The sequence below is a fragment of the Heteronotia binoei genome, chromosome 15 (assembly GCF_032191835.1).
Source record: "Heteronotia binoei isolate CCM8104 ecotype False Entrance Well chromosome 15, APGP_CSIRO_Hbin_v1, whole genome shotgun sequence".
Classification (NCBI taxonomy): domain Eukaryota; kingdom Metazoa; phylum Chordata; class Lepidosauria; order Squamata; family Gekkonidae; genus Heteronotia; species Heteronotia binoei.
This window is the reverse complement of record NC_083237.1, coordinates 33,997,816-34,022,643: the sequence shown is the minus strand read 5'-3', so window position 1 is coordinate 34,022,643 and position 24,828 is coordinate 33,997,816. Positions and strand designations below refer to the sequence as shown.

At 42.1% G+C, this 24,828-nt stretch overlaps 1 protein-coding gene and 1 pseudogene across 1 annotated transcript in view; both read right to left on the bottom strand.

Moving 5' to 3' along the window:
* The window catches only part of NDRG2 (NDRG family member 2), a 307,888-nt gene that overhangs the window by 125,254 nt on the left and 157,806 nt on the right, over nucleotides 1–24,828 (bottom strand). The gene's annotated exons all lie outside the window — the stretch shown is intronic.
* The window catches only part of LOC132583376 (von Willebrand factor A domain-containing protein 5A-like), a 100,770-nt pseudogene that overhangs the window by 23,708 nt on the left and 52,234 nt on the right, over nucleotides 1–24,828 (bottom strand).

Here is a 24,828-nt window from a genome sequence, read left to right as displayed (position 1 = left end):
CGCTTTTTGAACAGTGGCTTTTGCACCATTATTCTTTTCCAAGTCATGGCCGAGAAAAACTAAAGTGGTAAATTCTTATCCACCCGGCAATCGTATGACAAAATGATCTTTCTCCTCTTTCTTTTTTAGATCCTGAAAAAGGAGCCAAGCTAGAAAAGATCCTTTCCATGTGGGGCTTCCGTGGGAGGAAAATGCCGAACTGAGCTGCCTCTCATAACGGGAGCAGGCTGGAACTTCTGTTTGGTGTAGTGGAAGGCAAATTAATGCCTACTGACTACTTTTCTCATTTAGAGAATAGTCCAAGATATGCACAGGAAACTTTGATGAGATTTACCTTGGCTAAAAGGGAGTCCCGGGGGGTTGCTTCTTTGAGGCTTTGAGGGGTCTCAGGGAAGAGTTACATATTCATCATCTGAGAGTTCTCAGAGTCATTTATTTGACATAAGCTCGACAGGATCATATGAACATATGAAGCTGCCTTATACTGAATCAGACCCTTGGTCCATCAAAGTCAGTATTGTCTTCTCAGACTGGCAGCGGCTCTCCAGGGTCTCAAGCTGAGGTTTTTCACACCTATTTGCCTGGACCCTTTTTTGGAGATGCCGGGGATTGAACCTGGGACCTTCTGCTTCCCAAGCAGATGCTCTACCACTGAGCCACCATCCCTCCCCTAACCTTCTTGGACACTGCTAAACATCTAAAGCTTTGCAAGACCAATGGAAACTTGGATAATGGGAAGAAAAGGTACAGAAGACCATTCTGGAGCTATTTATAGTTTAAAGAGACAAATTTAAAAGGTGGGAAAAGAAAATTTAGAGAGCCTGGAAGAAGAGGGAAGGAAGAGGTGAAATTTGGACTTTATAAATATAAAGGACAGTGTTAAAAACTGCTAAAAAAGTGGAAAAGAATTTATTGTTTTGTCTACTTGCGGTTTTGGAAGAAAAAGCACCATCGTCATATTGGAACAGAACTGCAGCACATCTGAGCAAGACAGGAAATACGTCCTTACCAGTGTGAATGAGACTTCGTGGCAACAAAAGCAGGAAGTAGTGGAAAGAAAACCTACTCTAGGAATATATACTATTGAGAAACTTCGGCGACCATTGCTGGGAGATCAAAATTAAAATAATGTTTTTAAAGAATTCGGGACATTAAAAATTGTTGGAATCAATTGAAAAGAGGGTAAGAAGATAAATACTATTGGTCATATTATTTGTGTGGTCCTCGGAAATTTTGAAAAGGGGGAAAAAATTGCATGGAGCAGTAAAAAGTTGCGACCGCCATTTTGGAAGATTTAAAAACTTTAAAAATAAATATCTTGACTTTGGGAGCTCCGAGGATGGCGAAATTGGGCTTGTTATAAAGGGCAAGTCCTACTCTTTTGAACCTGATAGTTGAATTGAAAATTGGTGAGGTCCAAAAATTTGTTGTTTTTTGAAGGGTTTAAAAGTTTTAAAAATTAATATCTCGGTCTGGGAAGCTCCGAGGATGGTGAAATTAGGCTTATTATAAAAAGCAAGTTCTAATCTTTTGAATCTGACAGTCAAATTCAAAATCTGTGAGATTAAAATTTTTGTTGTTTTTAAATGTCTGAACACAAGCAGCCCTGAACAAGGGCTATTACATTGGAAAAATGCAAGACCAATTAGAGGCAGTGGAGGCCAGAATGATGAGAGGGGTGAGAGAGATGATAGATGAATAAAAAAAAGAAATTATTGCAGAGATTTAAAGAGATATGGAAGATCTCAGAAAGGAAACTGAGGAAACATCTAAGAAAGTGCAGGTGGTGTCAAGTCTGCTTTAACTCTGGTCAAACCTGCACTCAATCTTTGGTTCAGGAGAGAAGCATCCTGGGTAAAAGCCATACTGTATGCCAATGCTTCTAGCTGAACTCTCCTCACCCCCCTCCTTTCCTTTGTTATATAGTTGTGCTTTGAAATTGGAATATGTGAAAGAGATTATAGAGCCTTCTCAGGCCAGGCATTGGAGGAGGAGATGCTCAAGGCCAAAGCAGGCCTGAGAACGAAATTGTAACATCAATGTGTGAATGTGCCCTGTATAGTACCCCTCCCTCAAGAATCCCTTTGAAGTGTACCTTATATGATTGCATTCTACTGTATGATCTTTAGTCTTTCAATCTCCTTGTAGTCGAGAACTATGATATCAATAAACTAGCTCCTTTGTACCAACAAAGCCTCGTTATTGAATCCACCGACTTGACATTTTGAAAGACTCCCCTTCGAAGTTCAACCTTTCCGGCAACTTTAAAACCTGATGGCAGAAAAGATTCCGGACAACGGAGAACTTCCTAACGAAGAGAGGGAGACCGAGACGCCGTGGCACATCCTTGACTCCAGGAGAACCGTGGCATCCCCTCCCCAGTTCCAGTTAGTGATTACCCCCCAGCAGTACCAGCCGCGGACCTCAACCACTACCATGGATGAGGCCCTGATCCGCTGGGAAGCCATCATGACCCGCCACACCCGGAGGGTCTGAATGGCCGAAGCAGAGGCCACCAACCCGGGCACCATCGAGCCAGGGGAAGTGGACAGCATCATCGTCGTCCAAGTGCCAGAGGACGAGAGAGAGGGTGCCGAGTGCATGGAAGCCGGTGGAGGGGATCTGAGGCCGAAGGACATGCACGATGAGGACTACCAGATGTTCTGTTCGATGGTGCGTCGGGAGGTCGACGGAGCGATGCGGAGCCTGAAGGATGAGATGCAGACCCTAATGGTCCAATTGGGGAGAGCGCTGGGGGTGACCGGGTCCCGGAGACCACCACTGGTCCAACCGATGACCCAAGGCCACCCGAGCCAACCGGCACAGGCGGCAGCCCCTGCAAGAGGCGTGGCTCCCACAATCCCTCCGGCCCCGCACGATGCAGGGAGAGGGCGAGAGCTGGATGCCACCTTCGACGGGGACCTGGAGGAGGTGAACTACTTTGCCAACCATCGAACAGCTACATGTATTACTGGGGGAACTCCTTCCCCGACGAGTTCAGCAGAGTGGACTACCTGGGTTTGAAGTTAAGGGGGGCCGCCAAACGATGGTACGTGTGTTTGTGTGAGGCGATGAGCCGTGACCTGGACTATGTGCACACCTTCCTGCAGGCCCTGCTGACCCACTACGAGGACCCCCTTCAGGAGGCCCCCGTGCTTGTGGCTCTCTGTGATATGCAACAGGGGGCCCGATCCATCCGCGAGTACACGGCCGAGTTCCAGGCAAATGCTGCAAAGGTCCGGGGCTGCAGCGAGTTGATGAAGATTGAGCACTTCACCAGAGGGCTCAACGCTAGCATCCTGGACCGGGCACTCACCCAGGCCCGTCCAGATACCCTGGTGGGTTGGATCCAGCTGGCAGGGGAGGTAGAGACTAACCTGAAGCGGGTAGCGATGCAGCGCCAGCAGCAGTCGGGCAAAAGCCAACCCAAGGCCGCTCCAGGGAAAACCGAGACCCAGAAGACCAAGAGGCCCACGGCGGCGGTGCCGGTGGGGCCCTGCCGATGTTTCCGATGTGGGGACCTCGCCTCTAATTGGGGACCTCGCCACCTTGCCTCTAATTGCCCCCAACCCCCAGCCGCTCGAGCGCCCCAGGCGGGCCCCAAACCAAGCATCCCGGGGCCCAAGAAGACAACCGGCTGCCCTAAGGATGCGGCAAAGAGCAGCGCGGTGGTGACCGAGGAGCTGCTGGACAAGGAGGTGCTGCTGTCAGCGAAGTTTTATTTATTTATTTATTTTATTTGAGATTTATATCCTGCCCTTCCCACCAGGTGGCTCAGGGCGGCTTACAACATATAAAATCTGACATAAAAATATAAAGTTAGCCGACCTCGCCTGGGTGGAAGAGCCGGCGGGAAACGAGGCTGGCCTGCTCTGAATGATGCCAACCAGCAGGTCGAGCGGGAAGAGGCACCACTGACGGTGAGAGTAATGGAACGTTTGTATTTTGTTACTGTGAAGTTGCTGAACCCCAAACTGAAAAGGTTCCTGCAGATACGGGCCCTAGTGGACTCAGGGTGCAACCGAGAGTTAATGTCCCCCAAGGTAGTGGAGGCACTGGGGCTTGAGAGCTCATGGCTACCGCACCCGATGCTGTTTGAGCAGATGGACAGGTCCGTGATGTGCGGGGAGCTGTGTACGTTAGCAACTCAACCCTGCCCCATGGGGATCGAGGAACATTGGGATCACGAAGTTTTTGTGATTGCTCCCTCGTGCTCCTACCCTGTTGTATTGGGGGTGGGCTGGCTGGAAAAGCACGAGCCTAGCATCCGGTGGAGGGCCCAAACCATCCGGTTCTTGTACCCCCTATGCAAAAGTCACCTATGGGACACGGCGTGGGGGCCGCGCGCTCCCGTGGCCAAAGAGAGGGCATGCGTTTCGGTGGAGGAGGCACACCCCGTCCCGAGCGTATACCGCGACCTGATGGGGGGTGTTTAGTGAGCAGGAAGCTAACCAGCTGCCCCCCCATCGGAGCACAGACAATGCGCCATAGAACTGATCCCGGGAGAGAACCTGCCAAAAGTCAAACTCTACCAGATGGGGTGGGCAGAGAAAAAGGAATTGCGCAAGTTCTTAGACCAGAATCTGGAACGGGGGTTCATTAGACCCGCTACGGCCCCCCACGCCGCCCCAGTACTCTTCCGAAAGAAGAAGGACGGCTCACTTAGACTTTGTACGGATTTTCGCAGAATAAACACGATTTCTATGTCCAACGCCTACCCTATCCCCCTCATCCGGGACCTGCTGAACACAGTTTCCGGGGGGGAAGATTTTCACTAAGTTGGACTTGAGAGACGCGTACTTCCGAGTACGCATCAAGGAGGGGGATGAGTGGAAAACGGCGTTCAACACCCCGATGGGACAGTTCGAGTACTTGGTCATGCCGTTTGGGTTGCAAGGGGCGCCGGGAATGTTCATGAACTTTATAAATGATGTGCTTAGGAAGTTTTTGTATAAGGGGGTGGTGGTGTACATGGATGACATCATTATTTATTCCCAGGATGAGCAATCCCATGTTAAGTTGGTCTTCATAATAAATCAGCAGTTCCATATCTTGGTCAAATTGGTGCCCTCCAGCCAAGGAGACCTTTGGGAGAGAAAAAAAATAAGAAACAGAAGGAAGCATCAGAGACTTTGGTGTACTAGTCCTAGTGTTGGATTAGGATCTGAAAGGCCCAGGTTTGAGGCTCCTTGAGCCAATCACACACTCTTTAACCTACTTCAAGGGTTGTTGTAAAGATAAAATGGAGAAGAGAAGCAGGATGTAAGATGAATTGAGTCTGTTATGAGGAGAAAATTGAGGTAAAATTAAGTAAATAAAGTAAATTAATACAGAAGTCTAGCTTTTATACATAAATGTTTCAAATTTTGGTGCAAGGTCAGCAGAATTTTGCCTAAAAAGCAGAATGTTGCCCAACATGATGACATTCCCCAACATGATGACATTCCATGTGAGATGTCATTGTGTCACCAGCCTGAGGAATGGGACCCCTACCCCCATCAGCAGACCTGAGGGATCTGGCAACCCTATTTTGAATGCTGGTAGTTGTTCTCCATGATCTACCCCTCCCCCCCAGTTCAAAGGTTCTATTCAAACTAGGATTGGAGAAGACCAGTGGTCTTCTCCAATCCCTATTTCTCTGGAATGCACAAGTCCAGAAAGCTGTCCCCGTAGTAACCAATCATTAGATGGAGCCTCAGAATGGCAGTGTCGGAAGAGAACCATCCTAGGGAATACCCGACTCTCTCAGCAGGTGATTCCTAAAATGACCACTTGGGGCAGCATACTGAAGGAGAAGAGAGAAGGAAACCCCTTCAAAGGACAGGCAAGCTGAGAGATGGTGGGCTGCTGTGCAGAGACTCAGAATAGTCACTGGGCACCTGGATGCCTCATACAACAGTGCTCATGAGTTGGCAAGGCTGTTCTGCCACACCTTTCAGAAACAATCATTAGCACCAACAGTTTGGATCATTAGTGACCTCACCTGAGCAGCAGTATGGTCTTCTGCTGTGTAGCAAAGGGGTTCAAGGGTGCATTTGGATTCCACCCGGTTGATGACTTGGGAGGACTCCAGTGTGGCACTGAGGTCGAGTGTATATGGAAACTTTCCTTGAGGCACTCGTGGTATATTCGTGGTGACTGTGCCTCCTTCTGATTCTGCAGGTGGAAAGACAGACACACACACAGGCAAACAAGAGATTAAAATGTGGCATTTGGTGCCAGAGGGTGTAGCATTGGCCACAGGCCTAAAAAGCTTTAAAGGAGGATTAGGCTAATTCATGGGATCTATCAGTGGCTACTGGCAAAATGTCTGAATACCTACCAGTGTCAGGTCTTGGCCTCTATACCGTGTTAATGGGTATCTACAGTATGTGGTTAGCCACTGTGTAAGATGGAATCCTGGACTAGGTAAACCACTGGTCTGATCTCATTAAACTTCCTTACATTTGTAATACTCTAAGCCTGATCTTTGTAAACCACACCACATCTATTCACTCTTGCTATCTGAAGTGCAGCAACTCAGATGGGCAGCTGGTAAACTAGCCATCCTTGGTAAGCAATACCTTGCCCATGTACTTGTTTACGAAGTGAAGCAGGAGGTTAGCCTCTGGAGACCAGAAGGAATGGGGGCTTGCGAGTCTGTTGCTTCACAGAGACGTTTTATTATATGTGTTAGAGAATTTTGCACGCAGCAGAAGAGCTGAAGGAGAGGGACAGGCAAAACACAGGAATTAATAGACAAGAGAAACAGCTGTATTCAATGGTAGATATATTTACCAGAATAGTATCCAATATTCAGAGTCGTTGCCAGGCCAAGGTCATACACAGTAATCAGTACACACTTCAGTAGATAACAGTATACAGCAGTAAGTATACACAGCACGATCCAAGCACAGTAGCATAGGATCCAACACCAGCAGTATTCGCTGCCACCCAGATAGTGAGCCTCTTAGTACCCACAATCCTTACAGGCAGACTGAGCAGGCTCACTGAGCTTCCCTAAGTACACGTACCAATCATGCAAGGTTGCATCAGCTCTGTGAGTCAGCACAAAGCCTAATTACAGGTGAGGTCATTCCACCTTACCTCAGTAACAGGTAACAGCTGGACCATGATGCAGCATGACTCAGCATGACATTGCAGAAACAACATTACTATTACCTAAGATGGAGTCAGTCAGCCATTTTAGGACTGAGTTCCAACAATATGCAGGGGAACATTAATATTCCCCAGCTTGCAGTCTGAAGCAGTATAGTTTATTCTGTCAGGGTTCTGCATTCCCCACTTCACTGTGCTACGTGTGTAGATCAACTTAAGAATTGAAGTATATCTTGATGATGTTACCAGAGAGTGGGAGTGCTAATGTGTTATCTCTTTTTCAAGAAAGTCTGGTATATGGAGCAAACCCCTTGAAAAAGGCTGGGAGCAGCAAGAAGAATGGAAAGCTTCATCCACACCAATGGTTTCAAGATACACAGCTTCTTTAAGGAATTCCTGGGCTTCAAAGTATGTGTGCTTGTGTGTGCATGAGAGAGAGAGAGAGTTATGAATCACCTTTGCAAGGGAATTTAACCTGAGAAAATGTATTGGATATCAGAAGGCAAACTGTTACCTTGAGGTACATAGCGAGGGTTCAGCACTGCAGGCAGGACAAAGCAGATGGCCCCATCAGGCTCTGGAGTCAATGCCTGGACATAGCGCAGCTTCAGCATGGCCTCCCCACTGGGAGGAAGGTTTCCCAGGCTGCAGGTGAAGATGTCACTGGTGTTTGTCTCCCTCTCAAGCAGGAAGGCTTCCCATCCTTCACTCAGGGCATCTTCATATTCCTGCTGGGCCTGTTTTGTAATAGAGAGAGCACAAGGACAAGGAAAGATTGGCAGAAGTTGACTCCCATGAACTCAGCAGCTTTGATACCATGAAAAAGCTCCACGAAGCCTGCTTCCTCTTCTGTTTGCACTTCCATTTGTGAACGGTCATATTGAAAACCACTGGTCTTGGCCAAACAAAAGTGCTAGCAGAGTCAGTTCTATGGTATAGGATGTCTAGAGTACACAGAACTTGCTGTAGGATCCAAGTCAAAATAAAATACTGCTGAATATGTTGTCTGTGGGGAACACTGTGAAAGAGGAAGAAATTTACTCCTGCTAAAGAGATAGTAATCTTTCCACAGTGACAAGAAGATGTTTCATGCTGTTAACCTCTGGAGACCAGAGACTAATTAAAGTTAAACAAAACAGAAGTAAAAGGTGGGAGTTGGAAATACTGAAAGCCTGAAAGGAGAAGAAGATAAGGGGCTAAATTTGAACTTTGTAAACTTAAAAGACAGTGTTAAAAGAAGAAAGGAATTTATTGTTTAGTCTATCTGTGGTTGAGGAGGCAGCCCCATCATCACAGATTTGCAGCGTTCACAGTCAACACAGGAAATACGTTAGATATCGTGAGATTTCTCTACCAGTGAAATGAAATTTGAAGGCAAGAAAAGCAGGAAGTATTGGGGGAAGAAGAAGGAAGTCAACAAAGTAAACAGCCTACTCTAGGATTATAATACCAGAGAGAAACATCGGTGGCCATTGTTGTTGGGAGGACTAAGTTTTAACATCGTTTTTAAAGTGATTGGGACATTAAAAATTGGTAGAGTTAACAGATCTGGCAATAAAAAAAATTACTACTGTTGGATAGTAGATAAAAATATTTGAACTGATAAAAGGGAAAAAAGATTTTTTTTTTTTTAAGTGAAGCAAAAGTTGCAACTGCCATTTTGGGAGAAATAAAAGCTTTAAACATTAATATCTGAGCTTGGGAGGCTCAGAGGACAGCGAAATTGGGTGCATTGGAAAGGGCAAGCTTCACTTTATCAAACCTGATGGTTCAAATTTAATTTGGTGAGATCAAAATTTTTGATCTTTTTATACGTGTCAGACCCGAAACAAACTCGTGCTAGGTCTGCTTCAATAGAGAAAATGCAAGCCCAATTAGATGCAATGGAAGCTAGGATAATGAAGGGGGTGGAAGAAATGATAACTGCCTCTAAAAAAGAAATAAGGAAGGATATTGAGGACTCAAAAAAAGAATTAAAAAAAGAAAAAGAGAATCTCAGAAATGACACTGTGGTAATAACAAAGAAAGTACAAGAAGTGGAAGAGAGAGTGAAAACACATGACTCCACCTTGTTAAAATTACAAGAAAAAATGACAATTCATGACTGCAAACTGATGGAAACTCAGATCCGTCTGAGAGGTGTACCTAAAGATGAAGAATCAGACCTGAAAGAATACATAATAAAAATAACTGCAGAATTTTTGGAGGAAGATCCTGAAGGGAATAGAAATATGTATGACATATGTATAGAGTAAATTCATTCTATGCAAAAAAGAACAATCTGCCAAGAGATGTGGTCATAAGATTTATGACAAAAGAAATGGTGGGAAAGATCATGAATAAAACTTTGAAAAGTCATCGACAGTGGGAGGCAGTAGAGTAAGAAATATGAAAGAACTGCCAAGACAAGTGCTAACTGATAGAAAGGCATATAAAAAATTGACAGAAAAACTACGTGACAATGGAATGAGGTACATATAGATAATACCTGAAGGTACTTATAGATAATACCTGAGCTTTGAACTTCAAGGGAAAAGAATTACAATCACAAATACACAGGAACTGCGTAGATTTTATGAAGAAAATAAAGAATTTGCACCATAATGGATTACAAATTGATATCTTGGAATGCAAATGGACTAAATTCACCACAAAAAAGAAAGGCAACGTTTCATTGGATAAAAAAACAAAATTGTAATGTAGTATGTTTACAAGAAGTGCATATTAGACAAAAGGATTATAAATTTCTATGGAATAAATAATTGTGACTAGAATTTTTTACATTGGCTGAACAGAAGAAGAGAGGAGTAGTCTTTTATATTAAACAAGAATTAGACCCGAAATTGGTATTTAAAGATAAAGATGGAAGATATATAGCAGTAGAAATTACTTTGAATGCCAAAAAAAGTTGTTGTTGGGACTTTATGCTCCAAATGGTGCTAAAGACATTTTCTTTAAAAATATTACACAACATCTTGATGAAGTCACCTATGAGCAAATTTTATTGATGGGGGACTTTAATGGAACAATTCAGAACACGATAGATAGATCCGGGAAGAAAAAAAATGATAAAGGGAAATTGCCAAAGTCTTTTTTTGAATTGGTTAAACAGGAGAGTTTGGAAGATATATGGAGGAAGTTTAATCCTGAAGTACGGGACTATACCTTCTTTTCAGCTAGACATAGCTCTTTCTCTAGAATTGACATGTTGTGGGGTACTAAAGATTTGGGACTTATAATAAAGAAAATAGAGATATTACCTAAAATAGGAACTGATCATAACCCAATAATGTGGATTACAAAACTGTCGAAAAAGTCAAGAAGATGGAGATTAAATGAAGGCCACACCTCCTGATGCCAAGCTAGCCGGACCCCCATTCTTGTGTGTTCCTGCTAAAAAAAAAAGCCCTAATGAGCAGTAATTGAAACATTTTAAGAATTTAACATAATTAAGAATTTATGATGTAGTATCTGTGACTCTGAAGGTCTCTTTTTTGTTTCCTTTTTTGTAAGTATAGAGGTTATTCTGTGTTTCAGCAACATGCAGTTCTCCTTGCTGAATTTCTGATCAGCTTGTTTTCCTTTCAGAAATACACTGAATTTCTTGCACAATGCCCATGTTATATACTAAGCATACTAATATGCTGACATTCAGGCTTCTGCTTTGGGTTTCGTTTTACACAAGCAACCTTCTGTCCCTCCATTATTTCCAAACCATTATATAAAGTGTCTGTATAGTTATCATTACTGCCCACATTTCAACAAATTAGATATATCCCACCCCACTTTTTATGCATCTGATTGTTATTAATGGTGCCTTAATTTGATCTGTATTTAAGATTATTTTCTGTTACTGTACACCCCATATCACCCTTTTTAAAAAAACTCCAAAGACAATGTTGGTTTTTACTTTAATATAGGCAGAGGTCATTTCATAGAAAAAGAGGTGGTGGACTGCTAATATTTGACTACAGCCAGGGCTGTTTTTGTAGAAAAAGGCCAGCAGGAACTCATTTGCATATTAGGCCACACCCTGATGTCACCATTGTTCCACACAGGGCTTTTTGTAGAAAAAGTCCAGTAGGAACTCATTTGCATATTAGACCACACCTCCTGATGCCAAGCCAGCTGGAATGCATTCCTGTGCATTCCTGCTCAAAAAAAGCTCTGTTAAAGACTATATGAACTGAGAGTTGTTCACTGTATGCACAAATCATAGATATACTGATGTAAATCAAGCCGTCTCATGCTCTTTTTAGGCCTACTGTGATGGACTGTAGCAGAACACAAGCTGGCATTACACAGTGTTGTCCGCAAAGAGGTGCAGACACAGGGCCAGATTAATATAGACTGTGGCCCTCGGACATGTCAAGCTGAAGAGGCCCCATATAACATTATCAAGAGCTTGATGACTTAGTAATTGAAGTGTGTTTTTGGTTTGGCACCAGGAGGCCCCTCATATTCTGAGGCCTTAAACTGTAATTTGCTAATCTCGTTCATGAATCCAGCTCTGTGAGTCCAATGCTGTCTGCCCTCCATAAGAATGTAAGGCCATCCTTTTCCAGCTATGTGCTTAATTCCATAAGGAACTCATTCTTTTGAGGGAAAGTTGTATAGCTGTGTTTTTCTTGTTTGCTTTTAAATTGCTATTGTCTGTTACCTGTCTGCCACATTTTTGTAAGCCACACTGAGCCACCATAGCTGAAAAAAGCAACATATCAATATTTTATACAATACACATATTGGGAGGGGATGGGTCATTCAAAAGATAATATTGTGTACTCAGGAAACAGTAGTAAATTGAAGATTAAGAAATACTGTTCTAATCAGTCTGTAGTGAATGACTGGAAAAACAGTAAAGAAACACATTATTTATAAATTAGCACCATCTAATATACAAAACTTCAAAATGTGTAATCAAGTCAGCAACAGAACCAGTCTGTCAGAGTCACTAAAATATACTTTGATTGTGGATAACAAGGATAAACTCAAAGCACAAAGTTATCCTTTCCTTATGCAAAAGATCTTTTGAAAAATTATATTTGCCATCATTTATTCTGAGTGCAAAATACACACAAAATACACAAAACACAAACTCTGGACTTGCCTTACAGAAGCATCGGGCTTCCCTTTGAAACTAAGTCCCCATATTCCCCACAACTTTTCTACTTCCATACCTGTTTCTTTTCTCGGATCTGGGCCTCAATCCGTGTCCCACCAATCAGGACCTTGAAGGCATAGACGGCAGCTTCATCATCCAGAGGGAAAACGAAGGTAACTTCCACAGGGTTCTTTTCTTCATTCTTTTACCGAAGCTCAGAAGCTACATCAGCCACGAAACCGTGGACCACCACATCCACAGAGATGCTTTGCAAGGGCACTGGCACAGGAGAACAATAAAGATGTGTGAGTTTGAAGCAAATTACCCCCCTTGAGTGAGTGTGAGAAGTACATTCAGCAGCTACACACTAGGTTTCCCTTGCTTCATACTGTTAAAAAAGGTAAAGGTAGTCCCCTGTGCAAGCACCGAGTCATTACTCTTTCATGGGGTGATGTCACATCAGGACTTTTTTTGGCAGACTTTTTACAGGGTGGTTTGCCATTTCCCAGTCACCTACACTTTACACCCAAGCAAGCTGGGTATTCATTTTACCAACTTTGGAAGGATGGAAGGCTGAGTCAACCTTGAGCTGGCTGCCTGAACCCCGCTTCTGCCAGGATTGAACTCAGGTTGTGAGCAGATCTTGGACTGCAGTACTGCAGCTTACCACTTTGCCACCATGGGACTGTTACTGTTACACTACATCAAATGTAATTTCATACGGTTACATTAGGTAAAAAAAAGGTCACTTCAAATGTTGCAAATCTTTGATTTTTAGCAGCATGTCAAATGTCAGGCCTAATTTTATAATCTCAACAGTTAGGCACACTCAACTGAATAACTCTGTGGAGGTGATTTACCTGGCTCTTGAGAGTTTGTGACGAGACCACAGATTGTCATGGTGGATGAGGTCTTGAGAGGAGACCTCTGTTTGGTGGAGGCACCCCCCGCTGAGCAAAACATCAGGATGTTCTCTTGGCAGACTTTTAATGAGGTGGTTTGCCATTGACTTCCTCAGTCATCTATCCACTTTACACTCAGCAAGCTGGGTACTCATTTTACCAACCTTGGAAGGATGGAAGGCTGAGTCAACCTTGAGCCAGCTACCTGAACCCAGCTTCCACTGGGATTGAACTCAGGTTGTGAACAGAACTTGGACTGCAGTACTGTAGTTTACCACTCTGTGCCACAGGGCTGTTACTGTTATATTACATCAAATGTAACTTCATACAGTTACATTAGGTAAAAAAAATAACTTCAAATGTTGCAAATCTTTTATTTATGTTCTCTTGGCAGACCTTTAATGAGGTGGTTTGCTATTGACTTCCTCAGTCATCTATTTTTAGCAGCATGTAAAATGTCAGGCCTAATTTTATAATCTCAACTGTCAGGCACACCCAACTGAATAACTTTGTGGAGGTGACTTACCTGACTCTTGAGAGTTTGTGATGAGACCACAGACTGTCATGGTGGATGAGGTCTGGAGAGGAGACCTCTGTCTGGAAGACCGACCCCCCAGCTGAGCAAAACAACAATGGAATTCCTGTTTTCAGTTACAGGGACAGAAGGAGCTTGAGAGTACCATGCATTGGACAATGGAGTATTTAAAAGCAGATTGCCAGAGGCATTTTCTCTGGGTTGATTCACTTGGAATAGATACACCTGATGCTGGTTTTTGCTAGTATGGATTAGAAGTCACACTCCATGCAATGCACTTAACTGAAGGACAAGGGAAAACCAGGGTACCATTGCGCTCTCATGATTAAACAACCATGAGCTCAGAAACCCAATTAAAGGACACTGAGATACTCAGACTGATTCATGAGCTGTTGGAATGGTCAGGGCTTTTTTTGTAGAAAAAGTCCAGCAGGAACTCATTTGCATATTAGGCCAAACCCCCTGACACCAAACAAGCCAGAACTATGAGTTCCTGCTCAAAAACAAAACAAAACAGAACAAAAAGCCCAGGGAATTGTTTCCCCTAACTTTACTGATGAATTCCAAATTCCCATTTGAAAAATATTGATCAAAGAGGCTACCAGTGAATTCCTGTCATGAGGCAGGACTTCTGGATTCTGCAAGGGAGCTGCCTTCAGAAATGTGGTGTGTGTGTGTGTGGGGGGGAGATCTCTCTCTCTCTCTGAGTTACTCCCAGCATTCCATATTTAGGGATACATCAATCTCCAATTTTGACATATTTCTTTCCTTCACTGTTTCCCCCCAGAACTGAACTCAAACAAACTTAATAAACTAAGCTTATTAACTCTGTTTGACACTTGAATCTGTTAAACATCTTCATCACACTATATGATAATTTAATACCCTCTACCTATATGGATGGATTGGTAATACATCTATATGGATGGATTAGTAAATAAATAAATAAATTCCATTTTTGTTTCTATTTCTGACTTGAATCTAATTGGCCCTTCCTAGTAACTTAACCTGCACCCCCCCCCCCCCACTATATGCAATGGTTGGGGAAATTCTGTTTCACAGTATTTGAAGAAGTGTGCTTGCACACAAAGGCTTGAATAAAACTACGTTGGTCTTAAAAGTGCCACTGGACTCAAACTTTGTTCTGTTATATGGAAGCCAGTTCAAGTAAAGTAAAAACACTCCAAAGGGAGACATGATTCTTCTATCTCCAACCAGGTTACCTCAACAGGTCCAAGGTTGCTTTTTTCATATACAGGGCACTTCTTCACAGAACCTGCACACACCAGGCAGGAATGATGGGCTCTTAACAGAATGCTTATTTGTCACACCAAAATAAGCTTTCTTCCCTAATTCAACCCCAATCTGAACTAAATGCCAAATAAAATACTGGCTAAATGCTCCATCGTCGTCATCATCTTATTTAGTTTCTATCCCACCCTTTCCACATGCAGGCTCAGGGTGGGTTACAACATACAGCGATAAAACAAAGCCTATTACTATAGAAACTTTAACCCTTAAAAACAAGATGTCATTCTGAAAAATAATTTCAGTGTCCCTGCATTGTGTGACAATAAGAAAAAGAGAGGCCAGAGTCTATAAATTTTTTTGATGGTAGTTTATTGCTTTCAGGTAGACCAAAGCAAACATTACAGTCCAGTGACCCAACAATTTACAGCTGATTGTGAGTGGCGGGGTCCAGATGGTGTTTGATGTCTGCTGCCACACCCAAAAGCCTGGTGGAACAGCTCTGTGAAGGCCCCGTGGAACTGTAAAAGATCCCAAAGGGGCCTGATATCTATTGGGAGCTAATTCCACCAGGCTGCGGCCAGGGCTAGGGTTGCCAGGTCCAATTCAAGAAAAATCTGGGGACTTTGGGGGTGGAGTTAAGAGCAAGGTTGTGACAAGCATAATTGAACTGGCCATCACATTTAAAGGGACCACGCACCTTTTAAATGCCTTCCCCCCACGGGAAATAATGAAGGATGGGGCACCTTCGTTGGGGGCTCATAGAACTGGACCTCCTGGTCCAATCTTTTTGAAACTTGGAGAGTGTTTTGAGGAGAGGCACTGGATACTATGCCTCTACCTTTAAAAACAGCCCCCAGAGCCCCTGAGACACACAGATCAATTATCCATTATACCCTAAGGCAGGGGTGGCCAATAGTAGCTCTCCAGATGCTTTTTGCCTACAACTCGCATCAGACCCAGCCAGCATGGCTGAAGGCTGGGGCTGATGGGAGTTGTAGGCAAAAACATCTGGAGAGCTACCGTTGGCCATCGCTGCCCTAAGGGAATGGGTCTCCATAGAAAATAATGGAGTGGCCAGCTGACATTTCCTACCCCCCACTGCTTTGTGATTACCTGAAGAAGGGGGAGGGCCTCCATACTGGGGATCCCCTGCCCCCAACTGGGGTTTAGCAACCCTAGCCAGGGCTGAGAACACTCTAGCCCTGGCTGAGGCTAGACAGATGTCTTTTGGGCTGGGGACTTCCAACAAGTGAAAGTCCAAAGAGCACAAGGCCCACTGGGGCAGGTATGGAGAGAGGCAGTCTTGTAGGTATGTAGGTCCTTGGCAGGGCTTTTTTTGAGCAGGAACACAGTTCTGACTGGCTTGGTGTCAGGGGGTGTAAACTAAGATGCAAATGAGTTCCTTCTGGGCTTTTTCTACAAAAAAGCCCTGGTCCTTGGCTGCTAAGGTGTTTCCTCAACCTATTTAAACTGAGGTTGGCTCACCTCACCACGCCTTACTTTGAGTAAAGTTCCTTGGCCTGCGATTGGCTGACAATCACTTGGATTTACATGAGGCTGAAATCACAAGGACTTCTTGTTAAATGGAGGAGGCGAGTTAGGGGGAGGTGAGGCGTGCAGATCGGTTAAAAAGGGAAAGAAAGAATCGCCTTGCTTTGAGGGGTCCGAAGCACCTTCTTCTTTCCGTGTCTGCGGAGCTGAATTGAAAGCAAAGCTTTTGCAGCTGGATGGTTCCGTGCAATTCTTGTTAGCCCCACCTCTGCCAGGATGGAGCGTCCACAAATTCCTTCTGCTGCCCAGAAGAAGAAGAAGAAGATATTGGATTTATATCCCGCCCTCCACTCCGAAGAGTCTCAGAGCGGCTCACAATCTCCTTTATCTCCCTCCCCCACAACAGACACCCTGTGAGGTGGGTGGGGCTGGAGAGGGCTCTCACAGCAGCTGCCCTTTCAAGGACAACCTCTGCCAGAGCTATGGCTGACCCAAGGCCATGCTAGCAGGTGCAAGTGGAGGAGTGGGGAATCAAACCCGGTTCTCCCAGATAAGAGTCTGCACACTTAACCACTACACCAAACTGGCTCTTTGGTGTGGCTCTTATAGCTACCTGCGGGGCGTTAAGGCTGCACTGAGTTATGAATTTTAACTGCTCTTTGGCTGACAAACAACTTTGACTGACAAAGAACGCGAGTTCTTTGGTTCTATGTCGTGAAGGAAGAAGCTTGTGCGTGCACTGTGGGGTTTGGGGGAGATCTGGCAGAGCCTGCTAATGGGTGTGTGTGTACCCTACCTTGGCCATCAGCCTCGTGGTGAAAACAAATATTACTTATTTGCCCATGATTTGCACCGAGCTCCCACTGGAAGGGTCACATGTCATCTTAATCCCTGAAGCAGGCGGTGTTACAACCGTGGTGCAGACGCTAGGTCACACGAGGAGCTTCAGAGCTGATTTGAATCCGAGCGTATCCCGTCCAGTCTTAGTACAACACTCGTCTTCACCAAAACTCCATTGTAGCTTTGTAATACTTATTGCTGACTCTTGCCCCTGCCAGATTTGGCACTGGAGAGGAGAATTTTGTCAAGGCTCTGGGAAAATATGTTTTATGTCCATTAAATTACTGCTCTCTCTCTCCTTCTCTTTTGACATTTTTGGAAAACGGTGAGGTGCATGCGGAATGATGCTATGGTAGGTGAGAAACGGCTTTTTTTTTTTTTTTTAGCATGAACACATAGGAACGCAGTTCCGGCTGGTTTAGCATTGGAGGAGTGGCCTAATATGCAAATGAGTTCATGCTGGTAAGAAATCAAAATGAAACACCCCCTCCTCTCAAGGTATTCTCTGATATGGGTAGCAGATAGGGAACAGCTCAAAATAAGAGCTTGCTACCTATAGTGGAAGAGCCCCGTGGTGCAGTGGTAAAGCAGCAGTACTGCAGTCGGAGCCCTCTGCTCACGACCTGAGTTTGATCCCAGCGGAAGCTGGTTCAGGTAGCTGGTTCCAGGTTGACTCAGCCTTCCATCCTTCCGAGGTCGGTAAAATGAGTACCCAGCTTGCTGGGGGGAAAGTGTAGATGACTGGGGAAGGCAATAGCAAACCACCCCATAAAAAAGTCTGCCGTGAAAACGTTTTGAAAGCAACGTCACCCCAGAGTCGAAAACGACTGGTGCTTGCACATGTCAAGTCGACGGATTCAAGAATGAGTCAAAGTTGATACTAAGACTTCATTTATTTGGTATAAACAAATTTATTAGTAACATATGGTAGCAGAATTATATCTACAACTTATAAAGAGCTTAAAATAAAATAAAAAAAAATCGTTCTACCCCATATCTTACTTTCCTCCCACCCCTCCCTCCGTTACTTGACCCCCGCCAGTGTTATTTTTTTTTTAAAAAACAAATATTAAGGTACCCTTAACTATAAAAATCTTAATCATCAAAAATTGTCCAATGTCCTTTTATTTTCCACTCTTTCTCTACGTATCTTCTGAATTTCTTCCACTCCGCATTAAAAAGTTCTAAATCATAGTCTCTTAGTTTTCTTGTTAATTTGTCCATTTCACTCCATGACATAACATTTGTAATCCAGTCCCATTTTTCTGGTATTTTTTCTTGCTTCCATAACTGCGCATACAATGTCCTAGCAGCTGAGAGCAAGTACCATATTAAAGTTCTATCTTCTTTTGGAAATTTTTCCATTTGTAATCCCAGCAGAAAAGTCTCTGCCTCTTTGTTGAATTCATATCCCAGAATCTTAGAGATCTCTTGCTGAATCATCTGCCAAAACATTTTAGCCCTTTCACAAGTCCACCACATATGGTAGAAAGAACCTTCATGCTTTTTACATTTCCAACACCTATCTGGCATCTTATTGTTCATCTTTGCTAATTTTTTTGGAGTCATATACAATCTATACATCATCTTAAAACAGTTTTCTTTAATACTATGACACGTTGCGAGTTTCATAGAGTTCTTCCACAAATACTCCCAAGATTCCATCTTTATTTCTTTATTTACATTAATTGCCCATTTTATCATTTGAGATTTCACTACTTCATCTTCTGTAGACCATTGTAAAAGTAATTTGTATACTTTTGAGATTAATTTCTCATTGTCTCCAAGCAGAACTCTTTCCATTTCTGTTTGTTCTTTCCTTATTCCTTCGGCTTTAATATCATTCTCCATCAAGCTTTTTATTTGTTGCATTTGAAACCAATCATATTTATAACTCAGTTCTTCTGCAGTTTTCAGTTCTATTTTTCCACTTTGTATTTTTAGTAACTGGTTATATGATAGCTGTTTTTCTTTAACTGTTTTAGCCGTTAACTTTATCACTTCAGCTGGCACTATCCATAAAGGTCTCCTCTCATCACCATATTTCTTATACTTTATCCACACATTTAGTAGACTACTTCTTATATAATGGTGAGAGAAAAGACCATCCATCTTCTTTTTTCCGTAATACAAGTATGCATGCCAGCCGAATTTTTTTCCATGGCCTTCCAACACCAGTTTCAAATCTGGTAATTGGAATCCACCTCTCTCTCTTGCATCTGTCAAAACTTTCATTTTAATTCTTGGTTTCTTCCCGGCCCACACAAATTCTGAAATTTTCCTTCGCCATTTATCAAACTGTTTAGCATCTTTCACAATAGGGATGGGTTGAAACAAATACATAATCCTTGGTAAAATATTCATTTTTATTGCAGCTATTCTGCCCAACAATGACAAGTTAAGCTTGTTCCACTTTAGCATGTCTTCTTCTATTTTACGCCATAGTTTTTCATAATTGTTCCTGAACAAATCAATATTTTTCATTGTTATCTCTACCCCTAGGTATTTAATCTTAGAGGCAACTTCACAACCCGTTAGTCTTTGTAATTCTTGTTGTCTATTTATCTGCATATTCTTACACAAAATTTTTGATTTTTCTTTATTTATATAAAGTCCTGCCAACTCCCCAAACTCTTGTATTCTCGTTAATAACAAAGGTGTAGCTTGTATGGGATTTTCATTTATAAACATTATATCATCAGCAAATGCTCTATACTTATATGTATAGCCTTTTATTTGTAATCCTTCTAGATCTTTTTCTTCTTGAATCTGCATCAGTAAAATTTCAAGAGTCATTACGAACAGCAATGGCGAAAGCGGGCAGCCTTGTCTAGTACCTTTGCTGATTTTCATTTCATCTGTAAGATCTGCATTAACGCACAACCTTGCCCTTTGTTCAGAATATATTGCCTTTATCATTCTTATAAAACTTTCTCCAAGCTCCATTTTTTCCATCACTGAAAACATAAAGTCCCAGGTTAAATTGTCAAATGCTTTCTCTGCATCCGCAAAGAATAATGCTACTTCTTTTTCTGGGTGTCTTTCATAATATTCTACAATATTTACAACAGTTCTAATATTGTCTCTTATTTGTCTTTTAGGAAGAAAACCAGCTTGATCTTCCTTTATAAAATTTATCAGATATTGCTTAAGTCGTTCTGCCAGAATTCTTGTAAATATTTTATAATCATTGTTCAAAAGCGAAATTGGTCTATAATTTTTCACATTTGTGACGTCTCTTTCTTCTTTGGGTATCAAAGAAATAACAGCTTCTTTCCATGTATTTGGTACATTCCCTTTAGTTCTTATTACATTCATCAGCTTCTGTAATTTTGGTATTAATTCATCCTTAAAAATTTTAAAGTATTTAGCTGTGTAACCATCTGGCCCGAGAGATTTCTCATTTTTCCTTCCGGGGAAGGAAAATGACGAGCTGAGTTGTCTCTCGTAACGGGAGCAGGCTGAAAGTTTTGTTCGGGGTAGTGGAGGGCAAATCAAAGCCCACTGCCTACCTTTCTCAGTGAGAGAAAGGTCCAAGACTTGCACAGAAACTTTGGAAAGAGATTTACCTTGGCTGAAAAGAAGCCCTGTAGGGGGTTTCTTTGAGGCTTTGAGGAGTCTTGGGAAGTTTGCAAAAGTCAACGTCTGCAAGACTTTTCAGAGTCATTGATTTGGCATAAGCTCGTCAGGATCCTAACCTTCTGGGACATTTATAAACAACTAAAGCTTTGGAAGACCAGTGGAACTTGGATAAGTGCAGAAAAAGGTACAGAAGCTCTCTTTTCACTCCGGAGCTAGTTATAGACTAAAGGGACATATTAAAGGTGGGGAAAAGGAAAAAATATAAAGCTTGCAAGTAGAAGAAGGAAAGGCTGAAGTTTGGATTGTTTAATATAAAGGACAGTGCTAAAAACTGTTAAAAACTGAAAAGAGATCATTGTTTAGTCTACCTTGTGGTTTCTTGGAATGAAAGCAGCCACGTTGCACTGGAATACATCGGAGCTGACCTGCAATTCTTCTGGGCAAGACAGGAAGTGCGTCAAGTATCGTGAGATTTCCATGAGAGTTGATGGTGACAGAGACAGGAAGCAGTAAAGAAAAAAAGCCTACTCTATACCATAGAGAAACATCGGCAGCCATTGCTGGGAGGTCCAATTTAAAACATTGTTTTTAAAAAGATTTGAGATTTTAAAATTGACAGAATCAACTGGAAAAAGGGTAAGAAGACAAGAACTATTGACTATATTATTGGTGGGCTCCTGGGGTGATCTTAAAAGGAAAAAAAAAATTTTAAAAGGAGAAAAAATCGCGGCCGCCATTTTGGAATTTTTGAAGACTTTTTTGATAAATATCTCGGCCTAGGGGGCTCAGAAACCAGCGAAATTGGGCTTGCTGGAAAGGGCAAGCCCTACTCTGTTGAACCTGACTGTCAGATTTCAGTTTGGTGAGGTCAAAAATTTCATCATTTTTTTAAAGGAAAAAAAAAATCTTAAAAAATTCATATCTGGGCCTGGGAAGCTCAGAAGAAAACAGAATAAAGTTTAACTAAGAGAGGAAATTTAGACCTTTTGAATTTGGTAGTTAAACCTGAGATTGGTGAAATGGAAATTTTTGGTATTTTTATTCCTTTGTCTTTGGCTTAAATGTCTGAGCCCAGGCAGCCCCGAACAAGGGCCCTTTCATTAGAAAAAATGCAGGACCAAATGGAGGCTATGGAAGCCAGAATTATGAAAGGAGTTAAGAAAATGATGGAAGAAATGAAGGAAGAAAAAGTGACTATCCACAACTGCAAATTAATGGAAAATCAGATACGTTTGAGAGGAGTACCTGAGGAAGAGAACGGTGATCTGAAAGGATATATAATAAACATAATTGCAGAATTCTTAGATGAAGACCCTGATAAGACTAAAAGCATGTATGATCACATGTATAGAGTTAATTCGCTTTTTGCAAAAAAAAAAAACAATTTACCAAGAGATGTTGTTGTAAGATTTATGACAAAGGAAATGGTGGGAAGGATCATGAAGAAAAACTTTGAAGAGTCATTGATAGTAAGAGGTAGCAGAGTGAGAATTATGAAGGAGCTACCTAAACAAGTGATAAATGACAGGAGAACATACAAAAAGTTGACAGAAAAATTGAAAGACAATGGCACAAGGTACAGATGGATAATCCCCGAGGGTTTGAGCTTTGAACTTCAGGGGAAGAGAGTCACAATTACAAATGCCCGAGAGTTGAGGAGCTTTTTTGAAGAAAATAAAGAATTTGCACCATGATGGGTTACAAATTATTGTCTTGGAATGTTAATGGACTAAATTCACCACAAAAAAGAAGAGCAACTTTTCATTGGATCAAGAAGCAAAATTGTAATATAATTTGTTTGCAAGAAGTTCACATCAAACAAAAGGATTATAAATTTTTATGGAACAAGCAACTGGGAAGGGAATTTATTTCGTTAGCTGAGCAGAAAAAAAGGGGAGTAGTTTTTTATATTAAACAAGATTTGGAGCCAAAATTGGTATTTAAAGATAAAGATGGAAGATTTGCAGCAGTGGAGATAACATCAAATGGGGAAAAAACGCTGTTATTGGGACTATATGCACCTAACGGTGCAAAAGATGCTTTTTTTAAAGACATTACACAACAGTTAGATGAGTTGACTTATGATCAAATACTCTTAATGGGAGATTTTAATGGAACAGTTCAGAATTCACTGGATAGATCCGGAGGGAAAAAAAATGATGGGAAAGAAGGGAAATTGCCAAAGTCTTTTTTTGAATTAGTTAAACAAGAAAATTTGGAAGATATATGGAGAAAGTTTAATCCTGAAGTGAGGGACTATACTTTTTTTTCTGCAAGACATAAGACTTTTTCTAGAATTGACATGCTGTGGGGAACCAGAGATTTAGGCCTTATAACAAGGAAGATAGAGATCCTACCTAAAATTGGAGCTGACCATAACCCAATAATGTGGATTACAAAATTGTCCAAAAGACTGAGAAGATGGAGATTGAATGAAGATTTGCTACAGAGCAAAGAAACAGTGACTTTTCTAGGAAAAGAAACTAAAGAATTTTTCCAAGTAAATGACAAAGAAGATATTGACTTCCAGACGGTCTGGGATGCTTATAAAGCAGTAATGAGAGGGTTGTTGATTACTTTGAACAATAAAGATAAAAGGGAAAAAGAAAAACAACTATTGGACATTCAAAATGAAATAAAGAAAAAAGAAGGAGAGTTGAGGAAAAGACCAGGGAAAAAGAAAACTCTAAGGGAAATTTCAATATTACAAACTCAATTAAGACATTTGTTAAGCAAAGAAGTGGAATGGAATTTGAAAAGGCTTCAGCAGAAATCGTTTGAAGGAGCAAATAAGACGGGGAAATATTTGGCGTGGCAACTGAAGAAAAAGAGGGAAAACAAAATAATTAGTAGAATTGTGACAGATGAAAGAGAAGTAGTTACTCAAGAGGGAATAAAAAGAGAATTTTTTAAGTATTATGCCAAGTTGTTTAAAGGTGCTGAAGTAAAGAGAGAAAAGATAGACGAATATCTACAAAAAATAAAAATTGAGCCCTTAACTGAAAATATGAGAAAAGTTTTGAATGACCCAACTGAAAAAGTAGAAATTGAAGCAGCAATCAACGCGATGAAAAATGACTAAGACTTCATTTATTGATAACCGGTACTCTGGCGCAAGCCTCTAGCTTGCTAAGAATAAAACCAATACATTGATACATGGGTTTTAAGATACACTTCAAAAGCATTCCTATGGGGGGGAGTTCACAGGAGGAAACATTCACACACAACTACTAGATACTTTCTCAGGCGATAGCTAGCAAATGCCCTTGAATTGTTATGCAAGGCTTCCTCCCACCTCAGGCCCTGAGAAGGCGCCGACTAGTTCCTTCACACCAGTTACAAATCAAAATAAGAAAAGGGGGGAAGGGAAGCAACTAAGGTAAAACATTAGCAGCAGTGGATCCATTATGAGTTTAACAGGGCCTATTGCTTAGGCGATGACCCCCCAGTCTTAAGTCATTATTAGTCGATCTTGACATACTGCCTCCCTTAAGCTGACCCTCTCGGTCTCTGAGGGTGTTTAGATAGAATTTTCTTGATAAGGTCAGGGGCTGACACATCCTTTTCTGCTACCCACTCATTTTCGCTAGGAGGGAAATGTTTCCATCTAATTAGATAATACAGTTTCCCATGTGTAAGCTTTGAGTCCAAGATTTCCTGGATCTCATGATGACTTTGGCTCCCCATCTGGATAGGTTGAGGTGCTTTCGGCCGAGGATGCCAAGGGGAACAACCAGGGTCTTTCCAAAGAAGACTGCAATGAAAGACAGGGTGCACTTTACTAAACATCTTTGGTAACTCCAGTTCTACTGTAACCTTATTTATCACCCTTTTGATCTTAAAAGGACCCAGGTATTTGTAAGCCAACTTTTTGGACAGTTGAGGGAGTGGAAGGTTTTTTGTGGACACAAACACTGAATCCCCTACTTTGAAATCCCAGGCAGGGACATGGCTTTTGTCATATTGCTTTTTGTAAGCTTCTTTGGCTATTTCCAGGTTCTCCTGTATCTCCTTCCAACTCTTAGTCA